A 21,960-nucleotide genomic window follows, 5' to 3' on the forward strand; every position below is an offset into this window, starting at 1 on the left:
AGTTCCAACTGGGTCAGAACTCCTCTAGATATGGCTCCAACTGAGTGGACCCCACATCAGAGTTTTAAAAATTTGAAATAAATATTGAAAATGGCTTTGAAAAGGGGTTAAAATCAATAGTTGAAATTCAAAGTTTTGAAAGTAGAGTTCTAAGCGAACTGGAACTCTGGGCTAGAGTCCTGGATTTATAGGACTCTGAGATTTTGGGTTTTAAAAGCCGAATGAAGGAGTTTCTGAAAAGATTTTATAAAAAATGGTGAAACAAGTCAGAAAATACAGTCAGGGTTAGACTCCTAACTCAATCAGAACTCTGAAATAGATTCCTGAATTAACTGGACTCTACAAAATGACCTAATTTTTGAAAAACAAATGAAAATAAATGAAAGTAGAAGTAAAAACAAACTCTAGAACAAACTCTTGACTGGATTAGGACTCTGGGACAGAGTCCTGATCGGACTGAAACTCTAGGTCTTTTGGTATTTTTTTGAAAAATGGATGAAAGAACTTGTGAAAACAACGAAAACAATAATAAATATTAGAATAAAACATAGTTTTGATTCAACTGAGACTCTGGGGACAGAGTCCTAATTGAACTAGGACTCTCAGATTTTTAGATTTTTTGAGAAAACAAATGAGAGAATTTTGAAAAACAGTTAAAAACAGGATAAAATTGAAGTTTTGGTTCAGAGTCCTGATCTGATTAGGACTCTAAGAAAGAGTCCTGATTCGATCAGAACTCTAAGAATTTTAGTTTTCTGATAAGCAAATGATGAAATTTGGGTAAATCTTTTGAAAGCCAGTGAAAATGAAGTATAAAAATCAATTTTGGATAGAGTCCTACTTCGATCAGGACTCTGAGGTAGAGTCCTGATTTGATCAGGACTCTGAGATAAAACCTCAGAATTTTGAAATTCTTTGATAAAAGTGTAATAGTTTTGGTAGATTGAAAGATTTCTGAAAGATTCTCTCAAAATTGAAATTAGGATCAGAGTCCCGATCCAACTAGGACTCTCTGAACAGAGTCCTGCTTTGACTGAAACTTTAAGTTTCTGACTCATTTTAAAAGATTTTGAAAGATTTGATTGAAAATGGATAAAAATAGTTGTAAAAGATTAGAGTCTCAATCCAATTGAAACTCTGAAGAAGAGTCCTGATCCGACTGGACTCTTGAAGAAGAGTTCTGATCCAACTAGGACTCTGAAATTTTGGCCAAAATAGAAGATTTTGAAAGGTTTTCTTAAAAAACAGGTAAAAAGGTAGTGAAAAGTAGAGTTTTGATCCGACTAGGACTCTGGAAAAAGAGTCCTGATCTCACTAGGACTCTGAAACTTTTGGAGATTTTTGACAAGTAAAGGAATCCAGAAGCGACACCACCTAAATGGGTCTCATTTGAGAATTGAAATCAATTGAAATTGAGTTTAAAATGAATCCAGATTGTTTTCTGAGAAAATATTTCAAAATATAAAGTCCTGGGGTTGGAAAATGACAAAATGTTGAGTAAAAACCCCGGTTTTGAAATTGATTTTTGAAAGAAAAAACTTTAAAACTCAAATCTGGATTAAATATTTTGAAAACAAGAGTGCTGGATCTCGAAAATGAGATGTAATGACATGTAATGCTATGCAATGCAATGAAATGATATGCTGAATTCATGCAATGATAAACAATGACACATGAAATGGATGAATACTGAATGAGGAGGAAAATTTGGGGTGTTTACAGATCCAAACTCACTTTTCCTAACCCATTTTCTGAAAAAAAATTCCAAAAATAAACTCAAAATGCTCAGTAAAGCCTTCTTTGGTAAATATTTGTGAAATTTTAAAAATGGTCTAGAAATCCCATAAGTTTTTAGAGTTTTGTTTTCAAAAAATACAAAAAATAGAAAATTTCAAAGAAAAAGAGCAAAAAAATCAAAATCTCAAGAAGATAGGAAAATAAAAAAGAAAATACAAAAGTTCTTAAAAAATACCTTTTTTTTATTTTTTTTTATAAAATCCATTTTTGAAAAGGCACGATTTAGAAAAATCAATAAAATCGAAGGGGGGTGTTGAAAAAAAGAAAAAAACCCTAAAGACGTGAGGATGTCTCTCTCAAAACCCTCCCTCTCTCCCCTTCTCGGCTTCCCTTTCACGAAACCCTTTTTCCCATCTCCTCTCTCCGTCGTCGCCCATCTCCAACGAACCCACCGAAACCCTCCTCCTCCGCTCATCTCCAACCGACCACCCTCCCGAACTTTCCCCTTTTCCTCTTTAAAAAGAGCACGCAGGGCCCCCAATCTGGATCCATCTTCACCCTTCCCCCTTCTGGCCTCCATCTCGACCCGTCTTCACCCTACCACAGTTTCTTCTTCTCGATTTTTCCTTCCTCCCTTCTTCTTCCTCCTCTTCTCCTTCTTATTTCCTGAGCTTTGGTTCATCCGATCGAAGAAAGTCGACTACAAAGCACCTGCCCTTACAGGTGAGTAACTCTTGCTTCTTTGATTTTTTTTAAAAAAAAAAAAACCCTTTTCCCTTTCATAACATCGTCTTGTTTTCTTTTGATTTTCATTTTTTTTTTTTTACTTTCTTCCTTTTCGTAAGGCAACAGGGTGGGATCGATTTGCCTATAGCAAAATCGGCCCACCTGCGGCTACATCAAAGGAGCCATCAGACTCCAAAACTTGTTTTATTCTTCCCTTTTCAAAATTTTCTTTATATTTAAGCGATTTTGAATATTCATCGATCCAGCATTTTCTTTTTTTTTCTCTTTTGTGCTATCTTATGACCTTGATTTTTCAGTTGATATTATTGATTTGCCATTTCCTTTCCTCATTTCTTTTTTTTTTATTTCTTATTCACTCTCGGTTCATGTTTATGCTTAACTTGTTGGTTTTGATGTTATCCAAAAAAAAAAACAAAGAAACAAAAATAAAAACAAAAGAGCATTCAAAAGTGAAGATGATATGCATGGAAGTTACTTGGCCTTTTTGGGTGATCCTCAATCGTTTCATTTTGGTATACATCTACTGTTGGTTTTGAGGCATCCATCGACTGATGATATCAAAGATGATCGGTGATAATTTTACACCAAACAGGTGAGTACCTTTAACTTGTGACCCCTGAATTTATTTTCAGTTGAACTGATCCATGGATGAAAATAGTTATTTCTTCTGTTATTACTTTGATTCTTGGAAGAATGACATCATGAAGTTTGAATCTATTTATGAAGTAGTAAAATACTTGTTAGAATCCCACCGTGAAGTTTGATCTTGAAATTTCTGTTCAATCACCATCATGCATAAGAGGGTCATGGAATCTCCCCTTTAAGGTTTTCGAGTGAAAATTATCAACCTTCTCTGGTGTTGGGTTGTAGACAATCGCTATATCTTTTGTAACAAAAATAAATAAATAATGTCATTCCAAGATATTTTACTGGCATATTTTCTACAGCATGATCATTGCATGCTTCAAGCATAAAAAAAAAAACAATCAGTGGGGGACTGCTGAAGAAAGCCCAGATTTCAACGGCTGAATTGTCCAACTGTCTCAAAATCATTAGGCCCAAACCTTATGCATCTCCTGGAAGCCCGATCTCTGATTTCAGCAGGAAATCTCAAGTTTCATATCAATGAGAGGAATTGTCCTTTGAGGTTAATGACATGACAAAAAAAGAAGATTCAATAAAAGGCTTCGTTTATCTGTTTGTACAAACCCTTGTCATATTTTCCCCCATAAACCACCTGTTTTGCATGACCTTTTCCTTATTACGTTTGATTATTGCCTGTTTATGCCTTCTCTAACATGCTCATTTATTATGTCTTGACATTTCATCAAGTGTTATAATTTCCAGGTATCTCTAGTTTGCTGTATGGACCCATTGATTCTCTGTATTCACATTTCATTGTATCCCCATACCCCATTGCTTTGGCATTCTTTTTGTTGTTTTATTTTTGTTCTTCTTTTTTTTTTGTAAATTAACCATCCGATTTGCCTCTGTTGGTTCTTCTTCTTGCATACTTTGTTCTATAGTCAAGAAAGAAACTTGAGATAGCTTAAAATATCTGAACGTGGGTATAAAGTAAAGTCACGAGTAACACAGGTAAAAGGAAATTTGTAATACGGTTGTCAAGATACATCGATTGCAAGTATTCTTACTTTATTTCAGATTACAGTAGCTCTATCCTTTGCTATTTTAGAAATTGAGATCTCATTTATAGCTAGGCCCATATCTTTAGCTGTTGATATCCTTAAAAATCATAAGATATATATCTTGCCTAAAAACTTTGTTAAGGCTGTATCCTTATCATTGTTGATGTTAATGTCATGGTCATGGAATTACATTGAAATATAAAGGATATACTTATATACAACGTCATCCTAGCCCTTACTCTTGCATAAGTGTTTTACTGCTACCTGTGAACTGCACTATTCATTCACCCACTCCACTACACAGCACCTCAATCTTCACCCACAGTCGCACCTTTGCTGAACACCTTCACAAATTTATTCTCATTTACTGTACACCATGGTAATATCCTGCTACATCCATTCCTGCCCTTACTATTTATGCCTTGAGTGTAACATGCTTCAAATCCTCTCTTGATTCTCACCTTCTAGACCTCTTGTGGAATAGGTGTCGAGTGAATTTGCTTTTGCCTTCTCCATTATTTTGCAGGACAAATTTCAGATCTTGATGAGTATTAGATGTGAATGTCATGGTTTTTATTTTATCTGGATCATATCTTGCATGACTCTCTTTTCATTCTGTTTGTTTATATGTGCACTGGTTTTCCTTGAATGCCATAATATTAGTTCCATATAATATTGGTGTAATGGTCTCTTAGTAGGATTTAATTTAGAGTTTCGTATGAGTACCTAGGTCATAAATGCACTGATACAACAGGTTTGTGGTTCTTCATTTATTCCTCTCCTGCAGCCAAAAGAGAGCCCTTTCTGTGAATATGTTCATATTGGAGTGTCTTTTATAAACTTTGATCTTACAAAAACTGCTGCTATTCCTACATTCTTGGATAGTATCAATGCCAAAGGGAGTGAAAAAAAATTCAAGTAGCGAGACATGAGCCCACTCCGATTTTCTCTTGAATCCATGCTGACTTAGAGCTTGAATATGTTTCATTGTTCCTTCATCTACTTCTGTGTCTTATATTTCTGCATTAGAGACTTTGTGTGAAATAGTATTTTCTTGTTATGGACATGAAAATTGTTCAAAGTATGGTGATTAGGGATACAAGCACTCCACCAGCATGCACTACATGTACCAAAATTTGTTCCAATTGTCACTAGTACCATCGTTATGTGATTATCCATGGCTTTACTATGGTTCCATCCCCTGTGCATATATTCCAACAACTGTATATCTTCAATTACATCATCTTTCACAGCAACCTCGGTGCTTCAACCACGCCTGCCATCTTCAAATAATCATACCTCCAGTTTCATTGTCTCTCAAATGGCAATGCCCATAAGCATAGTATATCGTTGCCCCTTGTCATCTTCCCCACCTTCATGCTAGTATTCACCTGACCTCATTATAGTGGTACATCCCAGTCTATCACTGCACCCTTGTCTTCCCTGTACTCCAACACTTTCATATGAACAACAGTGGACTATGCCTCATGAATCCACATTATTACCACAACATCTATCTGCGGCATAGGCGCCACACTCACCTACCATAGCATCACCCTATAGCAGTAAATCATTTGCTGCTACAGCAGCACATTGCTATGACTTCTCACCACCCCTATTGTTCATCACCCCTAGTAGTTGCAGCATTTCCACTCTCTATTGCAGCCCCCATCTCACATCCTTCCTCTTCTTTCCTTATCATTCATCACATTCCTTGCACCAACGTAATAGCACAGCCACCCCTACTAGTATCCCTTCATCAGTGCACACAACACTACATAAGGCACACCACCTACTTTTCAGTTCCTGTCATCCCAGCCACTAGCACCCTGACTGTTTCCCACTGCTGCACTCAACTCCCCAGCACAACAATGTTTTACTTTGCCTTTCCCACTCCATATAGCACGTCACAATCCCATACATCGTTACCTCTGTATAAAAATGTACAATACTTGTACCCGTTATATTTTGCTAAACCTGTCCAACAATGTATAAATCCAACACTTTGTTAAGTCTATGAACTCAATCTACTGAAGTCCTGTGCACCCTCCAGCATTGTCGCCTTCCCTCCAGCACTCACATACCTTTATGGCTATCTCAATATACACATTTCTTATATATTTTGCACACCAGCACACCGTTTCACCATCTCATTACATTTATATCATAACAGCATATTCATTTTTTGATCTCATATTCACTCATTAATTTCTTGATCGTGAGTTCATATTCTTGTTTTCTTATTATTTCATTATTTCAGTTTACGATTCTTAGTCATTCTTTTAACTGTTTAGCTTAGTTGTTTATAATTGTTAGTTGTTTGACTCAGCTGATTTAAGATGGTTAGTATATTAGGTGCTTAGCATTGGTTCTTTGTAAATCCTTTACACTAGTGTTAATATTGAATGCAGTAACATCTCTATGTGAGTTAGTATAGGTTGTGTTAGTGCATTGAGAGTTAGTGTATGCATCAATTGCTAGTGTAAATTAGTCTTTAAGCAGTGAATAAATCAGTGTTAATATTGGGTATTGAAAGTTAACAGAGCCTGTTAGTATTGTATTTATCAGCACTGTATATGCATTAGTAGTTAATATATAGCAACCTTGACCTCTTCAGAGTCACGAATGGATGTCTAGCTCAAGCCTTTATGCTTGGCACATCCATATCCTACGAATCTAAGGACAACTCTCTGAGCTTTGCTTAGTCGTACGGACATCATTTGGGTTCTTTTTCAATTGGTCCAGTAGTATACCGACCATGACACCTTCACAAAGGTTATGCAGGACTGACGCAACAATGTCCATACACGCATACATTCAAAGTATCGCTATACCTAAGCTAATGCTTTGTTTCGATAATTGCACCTTCACCTGGGCTTAGGGGACTCATATCTTGGCGACAACGCGACGATCTGGGGGTTGATTATTTTATGTATTTTAGATACCCCAGAGGCCTGTTCACCCCATCCCCTTAGTAGGACGGTACAGAATACCAGGAGAGATCCTTACTAGGTATTTGAATGCATTCTGCCACTGCAGTAGTTGGGTTCAATCCTTAGATATTTAAGGATAACCACGACCTCCATACCTCTGAGTGACGGAGGCCATCAATGAACTCTATCAGGTTCGGGTGAAATATATGTAACTCAAGGTTGCGCCATCATCATCTTCCTCGGTGAGAAATTCTGAAAGGGGTCTGCCGGTTTTACAATTACTTGACGAACATTATATGCCTATAAGGCAGCCTTTGAGAAGTATGTACCCGACCCCAATCAACCACATGGCTTTCACCGTGGAACAAAGGTTTTATTCATATGCATTCTTAACCATGCTCTCGGCACTTCGGGCTGGATGAGCACTTCACCTCTTTCGGTGGAAACAACACACTCTGGCTCAGCGGCCTTTATGAGTCCAGTTGTTTGATAATTCTCAATGAGCATGTACATGACTCGACCTCTACAGATCGGCTACTCGGTGTATTTTTACGCAACGATCTCAGGGCCTCGTCAAGGCGCTACCACTACTTCGGTGCAATGACTCTTATAAGTATGGTGCCTTTGTAGGTATCAGGGAGATGAGTCATTCTGACATCGTTCCAACAAACGGCATCGTTGTATCACTTATCTGGTTCTGGCAGTTCTCCTGCCAACCATTTTGTTAGCACCTCCCCTGCTCTATCGGGAGTAGTGCAACGACCCTTTCTACATTGTAGAAAGCGTTCCACGAACTAGGTAACACTCTGCTATATGACAGAGTATCCTGCTATGTTCTTTCTGAGCTATTCTTAGCTTCTTCAGAAATTTCAGCAGCACTTCCCCTCTTTAACGGAGAAAGCGTGCCTTTCTTTTATCCATTTCAGCGGCATCTCCCCTCTTTGGCGGAAAATCGCTACGCTTAACTCGGGAAATGGATGTGCACCATTGTGCGTACTTTGCATCCATCAAGGTTGCAGGAACCCTGGGCCATAGCCATGCCATACGTAATTGACTTAGTCTTTACGTAAAGAGCATTTTGCCAAAAGCGAAGCCTTTCCAATAGGGGCTTCATTCGTCAAGCAGAATCTTGAACGAGGAGCGGTAAGGGAATCGCATGGGCGATTTGGAGTTGATCTTCATTTGAACGCTCATTTTACGCGCCATATATGTAATATAAGCAGAAGCCTGTGCTTTATACAGCGGCACCGTAAAGAAATGCATATACTATTGTTCGGGGTGTTTAAACGAACGAAATATTCTACATATATATATATATATTTGCAGAAAGCAGAAGCCTAGGTGTCTTTCAACACGACGACGTAAGTAAATACGTAATCGGAAGTGCATAAATCGTAAATTACAGAAAGCAGAGAGCCTTGGCATCATACGACATGACGGCAAAGGTAAATTACATAGCCTGTGCAATATAAGACGCGTGGACAGAATCAGCAGATATACACCTAGATCTGTATCCAACGATAGTTACGAGGCGAGCGAGTGAACACCAAAGTGTCCTAGAGGGATCAACCAAGAACTAGGGCGAGATACTATTTTGAAGAATGCATATACTGCGCATTCGAACATATATATCTGACAATAGTTACGAGGCGAGCGCGTGAACACCGAAGCGTCCTATAGGGCTCAACCAAGAACTAAAGCAAGATACTACTTCGGAAAGTATATGCTATATACAAACAATCAAATACTTGAGAGAGATGGATTAATGAAGCAAACTTACTTCAATTCATGGAAGAAACGGCTCTAGAATGCTTTAATGCTTCGAACGAGGTTCAACTTCGAAAAAGGATCAACTTCGATCTTCGGACGAAAAAGGACTTGGACTTTGACTTTGAACCAAACCAGGTCCAATTCAAGTCAACTGGGTTAGGACTTAGGTCAGGTAGGTTCAGACCTAGGTCAGGTGGGTTTGGACCAGGTCAGGCAGGCTCAGGCTAAGTCAGGGAGGCTCAGACCAAGTGGGCTAGGAAAGGGAGGTTTGGAAAAAGGAGGAAAGAGAGAAGGCAAAGGGGGGGTTGGCAATTTTTTCTAAAGGGGGGGCTCCTCTATTTATAGGGAAGGTTGCTTAGGGGCTAAGCAACCCATTTGACCCTTTTGCCCTTTAGCTTTTTCAGAAATTCAGCTTGACTGTTTGATCTTATCCAGAAGGAATATTCCATAAAATATTCCCTAGAAGGTGCTGGAAGGTCCTGTAATATTATAGAATATTTTCTGAGAAATATTTTCGCGGGTCCTGCAAAAAAGTTGAGTTTTCGGCATTTTTTTTTCGAAAATTTTTGAGTAGGCCATTATCTTCGTATTGATATAAATAAGAAAGTTGGCTCGTAGAAATCTTTTGATTTCAATCAGGTAGGAAGTTATGACCTCCAGTGTGTTTGAGCATATATTCGTGAAGATACGAATATCCTAATTATATTTGGATCGCAGGAATCTGTTTGATTCGCTTTATGGTAAAAACACTATTTTTCACTGGAAAATGCCTCAAGAATTTATTCAGAGTTTGAACTGAAAAATTGTGGGTCTTACATCATTACCCCCTTAAAGGAATTTCGTCCGCAAAATTCAGTTAAGAGTACTAAGTGAATAGCTCAAGATACTTATCCCGCATATCGGATTCGGGCTCCCAAGTGCAGTCATCAACTCCATGATGTTGTCATCTCACTTTAACAAGTGGAATGACCTTCGACCCAACTCTCTGCCAGTTCAGGATCGGCTCTACCGGCGAAGACTGGTGGATCGAGATTGAAGAATTTTTCATAGGTTATTCCCCCAAGGTTTTCGTTTCGAGGTGCGACTGGTTCTGGCCTTGTTTCACGGATGGCAGTAACCAGATTGTTGAGTATTTCCAGAAGGAATCCTTGAGTATGGGACTCCTCGCTCGGCATGGTTCTCCTCGTCGTAGGAGCTTTTTATGTATCACATACAAGCAACGTGTTTTAGTTTCTCAATGTATATATCGAAGCAAAGCTCTATTTACTTAATATACATTACATTTTACGCAAGCATCGGCTTAAACAAAACGTCATGCCGTACTGGCAGACTTTAGGCATTGAGAAACTATATACGTGAGTCTATTGACTCCAAAACATTACCAGTCTCTACTACGAACTGAATTTCTTTCTTGACCCAAACAACCCTAAATATCGTTTACTTTCACACTGCCTTGATGCAGGCATAACTAGTTTTGGCTTGGGCGGCACTTCCGCACTCTTAAGCGAATCTTGTAGATAAATCAGTGATGTCGGTCCACTTGCCCATTCAGTATCATTATGACTTGGGGAGTCCAAGATCACAACGGGATAATAAGAGTTGTATCCCTCTCCTTGGCCATTCAGGCTCGGCGTTTGTGAAGTCGCTCCGTTCTCCCATATAATAGCAATATGATTCGAGGAATCCGAAATCATAATGGGATTATAGAAGGAGTTGTTGCATCCCTCATCCCGACTGTGCAAGTTAGGCGTTTATGATGCCTGTTGATAGCCTTGTGATTGACCGAATCCCTCAAGGAAGTTCAAGTCAAATTCTACCAGAGATGGTAGTTTATCTGAAGTTGTTGGGGTACGGCTACTCTCCCTACTGGAGTAGTTTGGTCCACTAATACACGAGGTCTTGTCTCTTAGACCAAGCGATCCCCGCCGACCCATATCAGCGGTATGTTTCATTTGGCATTCGTTGGCGGAATGCCCCTCTTCGCCACAAAACTGGCAGTCTGGTACCTCATATGGGCACACCCACTCATCGTGCGTAATCCAACAACGATAGCAATAGCCTCGTGAGTCGTAAGTTGCCATCTATACAAAGATGCACTCGAATTAGTAACTATTACAAAGAGATATACTTACAGTGTGATACGGTGGACAAGACGGATCTCGAACTAGGTTTCTCAGACTCTTGCTCTGATACCAATTCTGTAACGCCCCGGATTTCCAAAACAAAGCTAAGTTAAAAAATTTCATGAATTTCTTTTTTTTTTTCTTTACAGCGGAACTTGGAAAAGCTTTTAGCAGTGGAATCAGACGATAATGAGTCGTCAGTTTTAGAAAACTCTAAGCACGTTGCAGGTATGTGGCCAAGCAACTCATTGACCACCAAGGTGTTCCATTTTATCGAAAACCACATGTTTATTACAACGCTATTGCTTGGAAAAGCAGTGTAGGTTCAATAAAAGGAAGCAGTGCAACTCTGTCTAGAGAAACCCTGGAACTCGATGTCGCCTTACTCCGCATATCGCCATGCAGGTACAACACCTGAAACCCCCATTAAACGGGGTCAGAACCACTGATGGTCTGGTAAGCAAGCAATCATATGTCCATTCAACTCAAGTATGTATGATGACCACTTAGGGTCACAATTCGTAATAATGACGCTCAAGCCTCCAAGACTTTGCGTATATCGCAAGAGTCTCATCAGGGCTATGAGTTGAACATCTAGGTAAGTCTTCATGACTTCGCATAAGCCTCTTCAGGGCTATGAGTTGGAACAACCATTCAAGTCTTTACAACTTAGCCTTAACCTCTTTAGAGTCATGAATGGATGTCTAGCTCAAGCCTTTATGCTTGGCACATCCATATCCTACAAATCTAAGGACAACTCTCCGAGCTTCGCTTAGTCGTACAGATATCATTTGAGTTCTTTCCCAATCGGTCTAGTAGTATACCGACCATGACACCTTCACAAAGGTTATGAATGACTGACTCAACAACGTTCATACACGCATACATTCAAAGTATCGATATACCTAAGCTAATGCTTTGTTTCGATAATTGCACCTCCCCCAAAGCTTAAGAGACTCATATCTAGGCGACAACGCGACGATCTGGGGTTGATTATTCTATGTATTTTAGATACCTCAGAGGCCTATTGACCTCATACCTCTAATAGGACGGTACAACAAATCAGCAGAGATCCTTACTAGGTATTCAAATGCATTCTGCCACTACAGTAGTTGGGTTCAATCCTTAGATATTTAAGGATAACCACGACCTCCATACCTCTGAGTGACCGAGGCCATCAATGAACTCTATCAGGTTCGGGTGAAATATATGTCACTCAAGGTTGCGCCATCACCGTCTTCCTCGGTGAGAAATTCTGAAAGGGGCCTCCTGGTCTTACAATTACTTGACGAACATTACATGCCTATAGGGCAGCTTTTGAGAAGTATGTACCCGACCCCAATCAACCACACGGCTTTCACCGTGGAACAAAGGTTTTATTCATATGCATGCTTAACTCTACTCTCGGCACTTCGACCTGGACGAGCACTTCACCTCTTTCGGTGGAAACAACACACTCTGACTCAGCGGCCCTTATGAGTCCAGATGTCTGATAATTCTCAATGAGCATGCACATGACTCGATCTCTACGGATCGTCTACTCGGCGTATTTTTACGCAACGAGCTTAGGACCTCGTCAAGGCGCTACCACTACTTCGGTGCAACGACTCTTACAAGTATGGTGCCCTTGCAGGTATCAGGGAGACGAGTCATTCTGACATCGTTCCAACAAACAGCATCGTTGTGCCACTTATCTGGTTCTGGCAGTTCTCCTGCCAACCATTTCGTCAGCACCTCCCCTGCTCTATCGGCAGTAGTGCGACGACCCTTTCTACGTCGTAGAAAGCATTCCATGAACTGGGTAACACTCTGTTATATGACAGAGTATCCTGCTACGTTCTTTCTGAGCTATTCTTAGCTTCTTCAGGAATTTCAGCAGTACTTCCTCTCTTTAACGAAGAAAGCGGGCGTTTCTTTTATTCATTTCAGCGGCATCTCCGCTCTTTGACGGAAAATCGCTATGCTTAACTCAGGAAATGGATGCGCACCATTGTGCGTACTTTGCTTCCATCAAGGTTGCAGAATATCTGGGCCATAGCCAAACCATACGTAATTGACTTAGTCTTTACGTAAAGAGCATTTTCCAAAAGCGAAGCCTTTGCAATAGGGGCTTTATTCGTCAAGCAGAATCTTGAACGAGGAGCGGTAAGGGAATCGCATGAGCGATTTGAAGTTGATCTCCATTTGAACACTCATTTTACGCGCCATATATGTAATATAAGCAGAAGCATGTGCTTTATACAACGGCGGCGTAAAGAAATGCATATACTATTGTTCGGGGTGTTTAACCGAACGAAATATTCTACATATATATATTTGCAGAAAGCAGGAGCCTAGGTGTCTTTCAACACGACGGTGTAAGTAAATACGTAATCGGAAGTGCAAAAATTGAAAATTACAGAAAACAGGGAGCCTTTGCATCATACGATGCGATGATAAAGGTAAATTACATAGCCAGTGCGATATAGGAGGCGTCGGTAGAATCAGCAGATATACACCTAGATCTGTATCCAACGATAGTTACGAGGCGAGCGAGTGAACACCGAAGTGTCCTAAAGGGCTCAACCAAGAACTAGGGCGAGATACTATTTTGAAGAACGCATATACTGCGCATTCAAACATATATATCTGACAATAATTACGAGGCGAGCGTGTGAACACCGAACCAAGAACTAAAGCAAGATACTACTTCAGAAAGTATATGCTATATACAAACAATCAAATACTTGAGAGAGATGGATTAATGAAACAAACTTACTTCAATTCATGGAAGAAACGGCTCTGGAATGCTTTAATGCTTCGAATGAGGCTCGACTTCGAAAAATGATCAACTTTGAACTTCGGACAAAAAAGGACTTGGACTTTGACTTTGAACTAAACCAAGTTCAAGTCAAGTCAACTGGGTTTGAACTTAGGTCAGGTAGGTTCGGACCTATGTCAGGTGGGTTAGGACCAGGTCAGGCAGGCTAAGGCTAAGTCAGGCAGGCTAAGACCAAGTGGGCTAGGTAGGGGAGGTTTGAAAAAAGGAAGAGAGAGAGAAGGCAAAGGGAGGGTTGATGATTTTTTCTAAAGGGGGGGCTCCTCTATTTATAGGGAAGGTTGCTTAGGGGATAAGCAACCCATTTGACCCTTTTGCTCTTTGGCTTTTTCAGAAATCCAGCTTGATCTTATCCATCTGACTGTTTGATCTTATCTAGAAGGAATATTCCATGGAATATTCCCTAGAAGGTGCTAGAGGGTCCTGGAATATTCTAGAATATTCTAGAATATTTTCTGAGAAATATTTTTGTAGGTCCCACCAATATTTTCGCGGGTCTCGCAAAAAAGTTGAGTTTTCGACATTTTTTTCCGAAAACTTTTGAGTAAGCCGTTATCTTCGTATTGATGTAACTAAGAAAGTTGGCTCGTAGAAATCTTTTGATTTCGATCAGGTAGGAAGTTACGACCTTTAGAGTGTTTGCGCATATATTCGTGAAGATACGAATATCCTAAGTATATTTGGATTGCAGGAATCGGTTCGATTCGGTTTACGGTAAAAACACTATTTTTCACTAGAAAATGCCTCAAGAATTTTTTCAGAGTTTGAACTGAAAAATTGTGGGTCTTACATCATTACCCCCTTAAAGGAATTTCGTCCACAAAATTCAGTTAAGTGTACTAAGTGAATAACTCAAGATACTTATCCCGCATATTGGATTCGGGCTCCCAAGTGCAGTCATCAACTCCATGATGTTGTCATCTCACTTTAACAAGTGGAATGACCTTCGACCCGACTCTTTGCCAGTTCAGGATCGGGTCTACCGGCGAAGACTGGTGGATTGAGCTTGAGGAATTTTTCATAGGTTATTCCCCCAAGGTTTTTGTTTCGAGGTGCGACTGGTTCTGGCCTTGTTTCACGCATGGCAGTAACCAAATTGTTGAGCGTTTCCAGCAGGAATCCTTGAGTATGGGACTCCTTGCTCAGCATGGTTCTCCTCGTCGTAGGAGCCATTTATCTATCATATACAAGCAACGTGTTTTGGTTTCTCAATGTATATATCGAAGCAAAGATTTATTTACTTAATATACATTACATTTTACGCAATCATCGCCTTAAACAAAACGTCATGTCGTATTGGCAGACTTTAGGCATTGAGAAACTATATACATGAGTCTATTGACTCCAAAACATTATCAGTCTCTACTGCGAACTGGATTTCTTTCTTGACCCAAACAACTCAAAATATCGTTTACTTCTACAGTGCCTTGTTGCAGGAACAACTGGTTTTGGCTTGGGCGGCACTTCCGCACTCTCAAGCGAATCTTGTGGATAAATCAGTGATGCCGGTCCACTTGCCCATAAAGTATCATTATGACTCGGGGAGTCCGAGATCATATAGGGATAATAAGAGTTGTATCCCTCTCCTTTGCCATTCAGGCTCGGCGTTTATGAAGCCGCTTCGTTCCCCCATATAATAGCACTATGATTCAAGGAATCCGAAATCATAATGGGATTACAAAAGGAGTTGTTGGATCCCTCATCCCGACTGTGCAAGCTAGGCGTGCATAATGCCTGTTGATAACCTTGTGATTGATCGAATCCCTCAAGAAAGTTTAAGTCAAATTCTACCAGAGATGGTAGTTTATCTGAAGTTGCTGGGGTATGGCTACTCCCCTTACTGGAGTAGTGTGGTCCGCTAATACGCGAGGTCTCGTCTATAAGACCAAGTGATCCCCGCTGACCTATATCAACGGTATGTTTCATTTGGCATTCGTTGGCGGAATGTCCCTCTTCGCCACAAAACTGGCAGTCTTGTACCTCATATGGGCACACACACTCATCGTGATTAATCACACAAGGATAGCAGTAGCTTCGTGAGTCATGAGTTGCCATCTATACAAAAATGCACTCGAATTAATAACTATTACGAAGAGATGTACTTACAGTGCGATACGGTGGACAAGACGGATCTCGAATCAGGTTTCTCAGACTCTTGCTCTGATACCAATTTTGTAACGCCCCGGATTTTCAAAACAAAGCTAAGTTAAAAATTTTCATGAATTTCTTTTTTTCTTTGCAGCGGAACTTGGAAAAGATTTTAGCAGCGGAATCAGACGATAATGAGTTGTCAGTTTTAGAAAACTCTGAGCACGTTGCAGGTATGTGGCCAAGCAACTCATTGACCACCAAGGTGTTCCATTTTATCAAAAAACACATGTTTATTACAACCCTACTGCTTGGAAAAATAGTATAGGTTCAATAAAAGGATGCAATACAGTTCTGTCTAGAGAAACCCTGGAACTCGATGCCGCCTTGCTCCACAAATCGTCATGCAGGTACAACACCTGAAATCTCCATTAAACGGGGTTAGAACCATTGATGGTCTGGTAAGCAAGCAATCATACGTCCATTCAACTCAAGTATATACGATGACCACTTAAGGTCGTAATTTGTAATAACGACGCTCAAGCCTCCAAGACTTAGCGTATATCGCAATAGCCTCCTCAGGGCTAAGAGTTGAACATCCACGCAAGTTTTCACGACTTTGCATAAGCCTCTTCAGGGCTGTGAGTTGGAATAATGGCTCAAGTCTTTACGACTTAGCCTTGACCTCTTCAGAGTCACGAATGGATGTCTAGCTTAAGCCTTTATGCTTGGCACATCCGTATCATACGAATCTAAGGACAACTCTCTGAGCTTCGCTTAGTCGTACGGATATCATTTGGGTTCTTTTTAAATCGGTCCAGTAGTATACCGACCATGACACCTTCACAAAGGTTATGCAGGACTGACGCAACAACGTCCATACACGCATACATTTAAAGTATCGTTATACCTAAGCTAATGCTTTATTCGATAATTGCACCTTCACCTGGGCTTAGGGGACTCATATCTGGGCGACAACGCGACAATCTGGGGGTTGATTATTTTATGTATTTTAGATACCCCAGAGGCTTGTTCACCCCATCCCCCTAGTAGGACGGTACAGCATACCAGGAGAGACCCTTACTAGGTATTCGAATGCATTCTGCCACTGCAGTAGTTAGGTTCAATCCTTAGATATTTAAGGATAACCACGACCTCCATATCTCTGAGTGACGAAGGCCATCAATGAACTCTATTAGGTTCGGGTGAAATATATGTCACTCAAGGTTGCGGCATCACCATCTTCCTCGGTGAGAAATTCTGAAAGGGATCTGCCGGTCTTACAATTACTTGACGAACATTACATGCCTATAAGGCAGCCTTTGAGAAGTATGTACCCGACCCCAATCAACCACACGGCTTTCATCGTGGAACAAAGGTTTTATTCATATGCATGCTTAACTCTGCTCTCGGCACTTCGGCCTGGATGAGCACTTCACCTCTTTCGGTGGAAACAACACACTCTGGCTCAGCGACCCTTATGAGTCCGGTTGTCTAATAATTCTCAATGAGCATGCACATGACTCGATCTCTACGGATCGGCTATTCGGCGTATTTCTACGCAACGAGCTTAGGACCTCGTCAAGGCGCTACCACTACTTCGGTGCAATGACTCTTACAAGTATGGTGCCCTTGCAGGTATCTGGGAGATGAGTCATTCTGATATTGTTCCAATAAATGGCATCGTTGTATCACTTATTTGGTTCTGGCAGTTCTCCTGCCAACCATTTCGTCAGCACCTCCCCTGCTCTATCGGCAGTAGTGCGACGACCCTTTCTACATCGTAGAAAGCGTTCCATGAGCTTAGTAGCACTCCGCTATATGACAGAGTATCCTGCTACGTTCTTTCTAAGCTATTCTTAGATTCTTCAAGAATTTCAGCAGCAGTTCCTCTCTTTAACGAAGAAAGCGTGTGTTTCTTTTATCCATTTCAGCGGCATCTCCCCTCTTTGGCGGGAAATCGCTACGCTTAACTCAGAAAATAGATGTGCTCCGTTGTGCATACTTTGCATCCATCAAGGTTGTAGGAACCCTGGGCCATAGTCAGGCCATACGTAATTGACTTAGTCTTTACGTAAAGAGCATTTTGCCAAAAGCGAAGTCTTTCCAATAGGGTCTTCATTCGTCAAGCAGAATCTTGAACGAGGAGCGGTAAGGGAATTGCATGGGCGATTTAGAGTTGACCTCCATTTGAACGCTCATTTTACGCGCCATATATGTAATATATGCAGAAGCCTGTGCTTTATACTGCGGTGGCGTAAAGAAATGCATATACTATTGTTCGGGGTGTTTAATTGAATGAAATATTCTACATATATATATTTGTAGAAAGCAGGAGCCTAGGTGTCTTTCAACACGACGGCGTAAGTAAATACATAATCGAAAGTACATAAATCAGAAATTACAGAAAGCAGGGAGCCTTGGCATCATACGACGCGACGACAAAGGTAAATTATATAGCCTGTGCGATACAGGACGCGTCAGCAGAATCAGCAGATATATATCTAGATCTATATTCAACGATAGTTACGAGGCGAGCGAGTGAACACTGAAGTGTTCTAGAGGGCTCAACCAAGAACTAGGGCGAGATACTGTTTGGAAGAACGCATATACTGCGCATTCGAACATATATATCTGACAATAGTTACGAGGCGAGCGCGTGAGCACTGAAGCGTCCTATAGGGCTCAACCAAGAACTAAAGCAAGATACTACTTCAGAAAGTATATGCTATATACAAACAATCAAATACTTGAGAGAGATAGATTAATGTAACGAACTTACTTCAATTCGTGGAAGAAACATCTTCGGAATGCTTTAATGCTACGAAAGAGGCTCGACTTCGAAAAAGGATCAAATTTGAACTTCGGACGAAAAAGGACTTTGACTTTGACTTTGACTTTGAACCAGACCAGGTTCAAGTCAAGTCAACTGGGTTTGGACTTAGGTCAGGTAGATTCATACCTAGGTCAGGTGGGTTAGGACCAGGTCAGGCAAACTCAGGCTAAGTCAGGCTGGATCAGACAAGGTCAGGCAGGCTCAGACCAAGTGGGTTAGGTAGGGGAGGTTTGGAAAAAGGAGGAGAGAGAGAAGGCAAAGGGGGGGTTGGCGATTTTTTCTAAAGGAAGGTCTCCTCTATTTATAGGGGAGGTTTCTTAGGGGCTAAGCAACCCATTTGACCCTTTTGCCCTTTGGCTTTTTCAGAAATCCTGCTTGATCTTATTCATCTGGCTGTTTGATCTTATCCAGAAGGAATATTCCATGAAATATTCCTTAGAAGGTGCTGGAAGGTCCTGGAATATTCTAGAATATTTTTTGAGAAATATTTTTGTGGGTCCCACCAATATTTTCGCGGGTCCCGCAAAAAAGTTGAGTTTTCGACATTTTTTCCGAAAATTTTTTAGTAGGCCATTATCTTCGTATTGATGTAACGAAGAAAGTTGGCTCGTAGAAATCTTTTGGTTTCGATCTGGTAGGAAGTTATGACCTCCAGAGTGTTTGAGCATATATTCGTGAAAATACGAATATACTAAGTATATTTAAATCGCAGGAATCGGTTCAATTCACTTTACGGTAAAAACACTAATTTTCACTAGAAAATGCCTCAAGAATTTATTCAGAATTTGAAATGAAAAATTGTGGGTCTTACATCATTACCCTCTTAAAGGAATTTCGTCCGCGAAATCCAGTTAAGAGTACTAAGTGAATAGTTTAGGATACTTGTCCTGCATATTGGATTCGGGCTGCCAAGTACAGTCATCAACTCCATGATGTTGCCATCTCACTTTAACAAGTGGAATGACCTTTGACCCAACTCTCTGCCAGTTCAGGATCGGCTCTGCCAGCGAAGACTGGTGGATCAAGCTTGAAGAATTTTTCATAGGTTATTCCCCCAAGGTTTTCGTTTCGAGGTGCGACTGGTTCTGACCTTGTTTCACGGATGGTAGTAACCAGATTGTTGAGTGTTTCCAGCAGGAATCCTTGAGTATGGAACTCCTCGCTCGACATGGTTCTCCTCGTCGTAGGAGCCATTTATCTATCACATACAAGCAACGTGTTTTAGTTTCTCAATGTATATATCGAAGCAAAGCTTTATTTACTTAATATACATTACATTTTACGCAATCATCGCCTTAAACAAAACGTCATGCCGTACTGGCAGACTTTAGGCGTTGATAAACTATATACATGAGTCTATTGACTCCAAAACATTACCAGTCGCTACTACGAACTAAATTTCTTTCTTGACCCAAACAACCCGAAATATCGTTTACTTCCACACTGCCTTGGTGCAGGCACAACTAGTTTTGGCTTGGGCAGCACTTCCGCACTGTTAAACGAATCTTGTGGATAAATCAGAGATGCCGGTCCACTTGCCCATTCAATATCATTATGACTTGGGGAGTCCAAGATCACAACGAGATAATAAGAGTTGTATCCCTCTCCTTGGCCATTCAGGCTCGGCGTTTGTGAAGTCGCTCCGTTCTCCCATATAATAGCAATATGATTCGAGGAATCCGAAATCATAATGGGATTATAGAAGGAGTTGTTGCATCCCTCATCCCGACTGTGCAAGTTAGGCGTGCATGATGCCTGTTGATAGCCTTGCGATTGACCGAATCCCTCAAGGAAGTTCAAGTCAAATTCTACCAGAGATGGTAGTTTATCTGAAGTTGCTAGAGTACGACTACTCCCCCAACTGGAGTAGTGTGGTCCACTAATACGCGAGGTCTCGTCTCTAAGACCAAGCAATCCCCGCTGACCCATATCAGCGGTATGTTTCATCGTTGGCGAAATGCCCCTGTTCTCCACAAAACTGGCAGTCTTGTACCTCATATGGGCACACCCACTCATCGTGCATAATCACACAATGATAGCAATAGCCTCGTGAGTCGTGAGTTGAAATCTATACAAAGATGCACTCCAATTAGTAACTATTATGAAGAGATATACTTAGAGTGCGATACGGTAGACAAGACGGATCTCGAACCAGGTTTCTCAGACTTTTGCTCTGATACCAATTTTGTAACGCCCCAGATTTCCAAAACAAAGCTAAGTTAAAAATTTTCATGAATTTCTTTTTTTCTTTGCAGTGGAACTTGGAAAAGCTTTTAGCAGCGGAATCAGATGATAATGAGTCGTCAATTTTAGAAAACTCCGAGCACGTTGCAGGTATGTGGCCAAGCAACTCATTGACCACCAAGGTGTTCCATTTTATCGAAAACCACATGTTTATTACAACGCTACTGCTTAGAAAATCAGTATAGGTTCAATAAAAGGAAGCAGTACAACTCTTTCTAGATAAACCCTGAAACTCGATGTCGCCTTGCTCCGCATATCGCCATGCAGGTACAACACCTGAAATCCCCATTAAACGGGGTTAGAACCACTGATGGTCTGGTATGCAAGCAATCATATGTCCATTCAACTAAAGTATGTACGATGACCACTTAAGCTCGCAATTCGTAATAACGACGCTCAAGCCTCCAAGACTTAGCGTATATCGCAAGAGCCTCCTTAGGGCTAACAGTTGAATATCCACGCAAGTCTTCATGACTTCGCATAAGCCTCTTCAGGGCTGTGAGTTGGAATAACCGTTCAAGTCTTTACGACTTAGCCTTAACCTCTTTAGAATCACGAATGGATGTCTAACTTAAGCCTTTATGCTTGGCACATCTGTATCCTACGAATCTAAGGACAACTCTCTGAGCTTCACTTAGTCGTACGGATATCATTTGGGTTCTTTTCCAATCGGTACAGTAGTATACCAACCATGACACCTTCACAAAGGTTATGCAGGACTGACTCAACAACTTCCATACACGCATATATTCAAAGTATCATTGTACCTAAGCTAATGTTTTGTTTCGATAATTGCACTTCCCTCTGGGCATAGGGGACTCATATCTAGGCGACAACGCGACGATCTGGGGGTTGATTATTCTATGTATTTTAGATACCTCAGAGGCATGTTGACCCCGTCCCCCTAGTAGGACGGTACAACATATTAGGAGAGATCCTTACTAGGTATTTAAATGCATTCTGCCACTACAGTAGTTGGGTTCAATCCTTAGATATTTAAGGATAACCACGACCTCCA

The 21,960-nt window shown here is 40.7% G+C and overlaps 1 pseudogene across 1 annotated transcript in view; it reads left to right on the top strand.

Moving 5' to 3' along the window:
* Positions 1-21,960, top strand: part of LOC149828652 (aldehyde dehydrogenase family 2 member C4-like) — a 184,582-nt pseudogene that overhangs the window by 125,042 nt on the left and 37,580 nt on the right. The gene's annotated exons all lie outside the window — the stretch shown is intronic.

The sequence above is a fragment of the Nuphar pumila genome, chromosome 9 (assembly GCF_984573655.1).
Source record: "Nuphar pumila chromosome 9, dmNupPumi1.hap1.1, whole genome shotgun sequence".
NCBI lineage: Eukaryota > Viridiplantae > Streptophyta > Magnoliopsida > Nymphaeales > Nymphaeaceae > Nuphar > Nuphar pumila.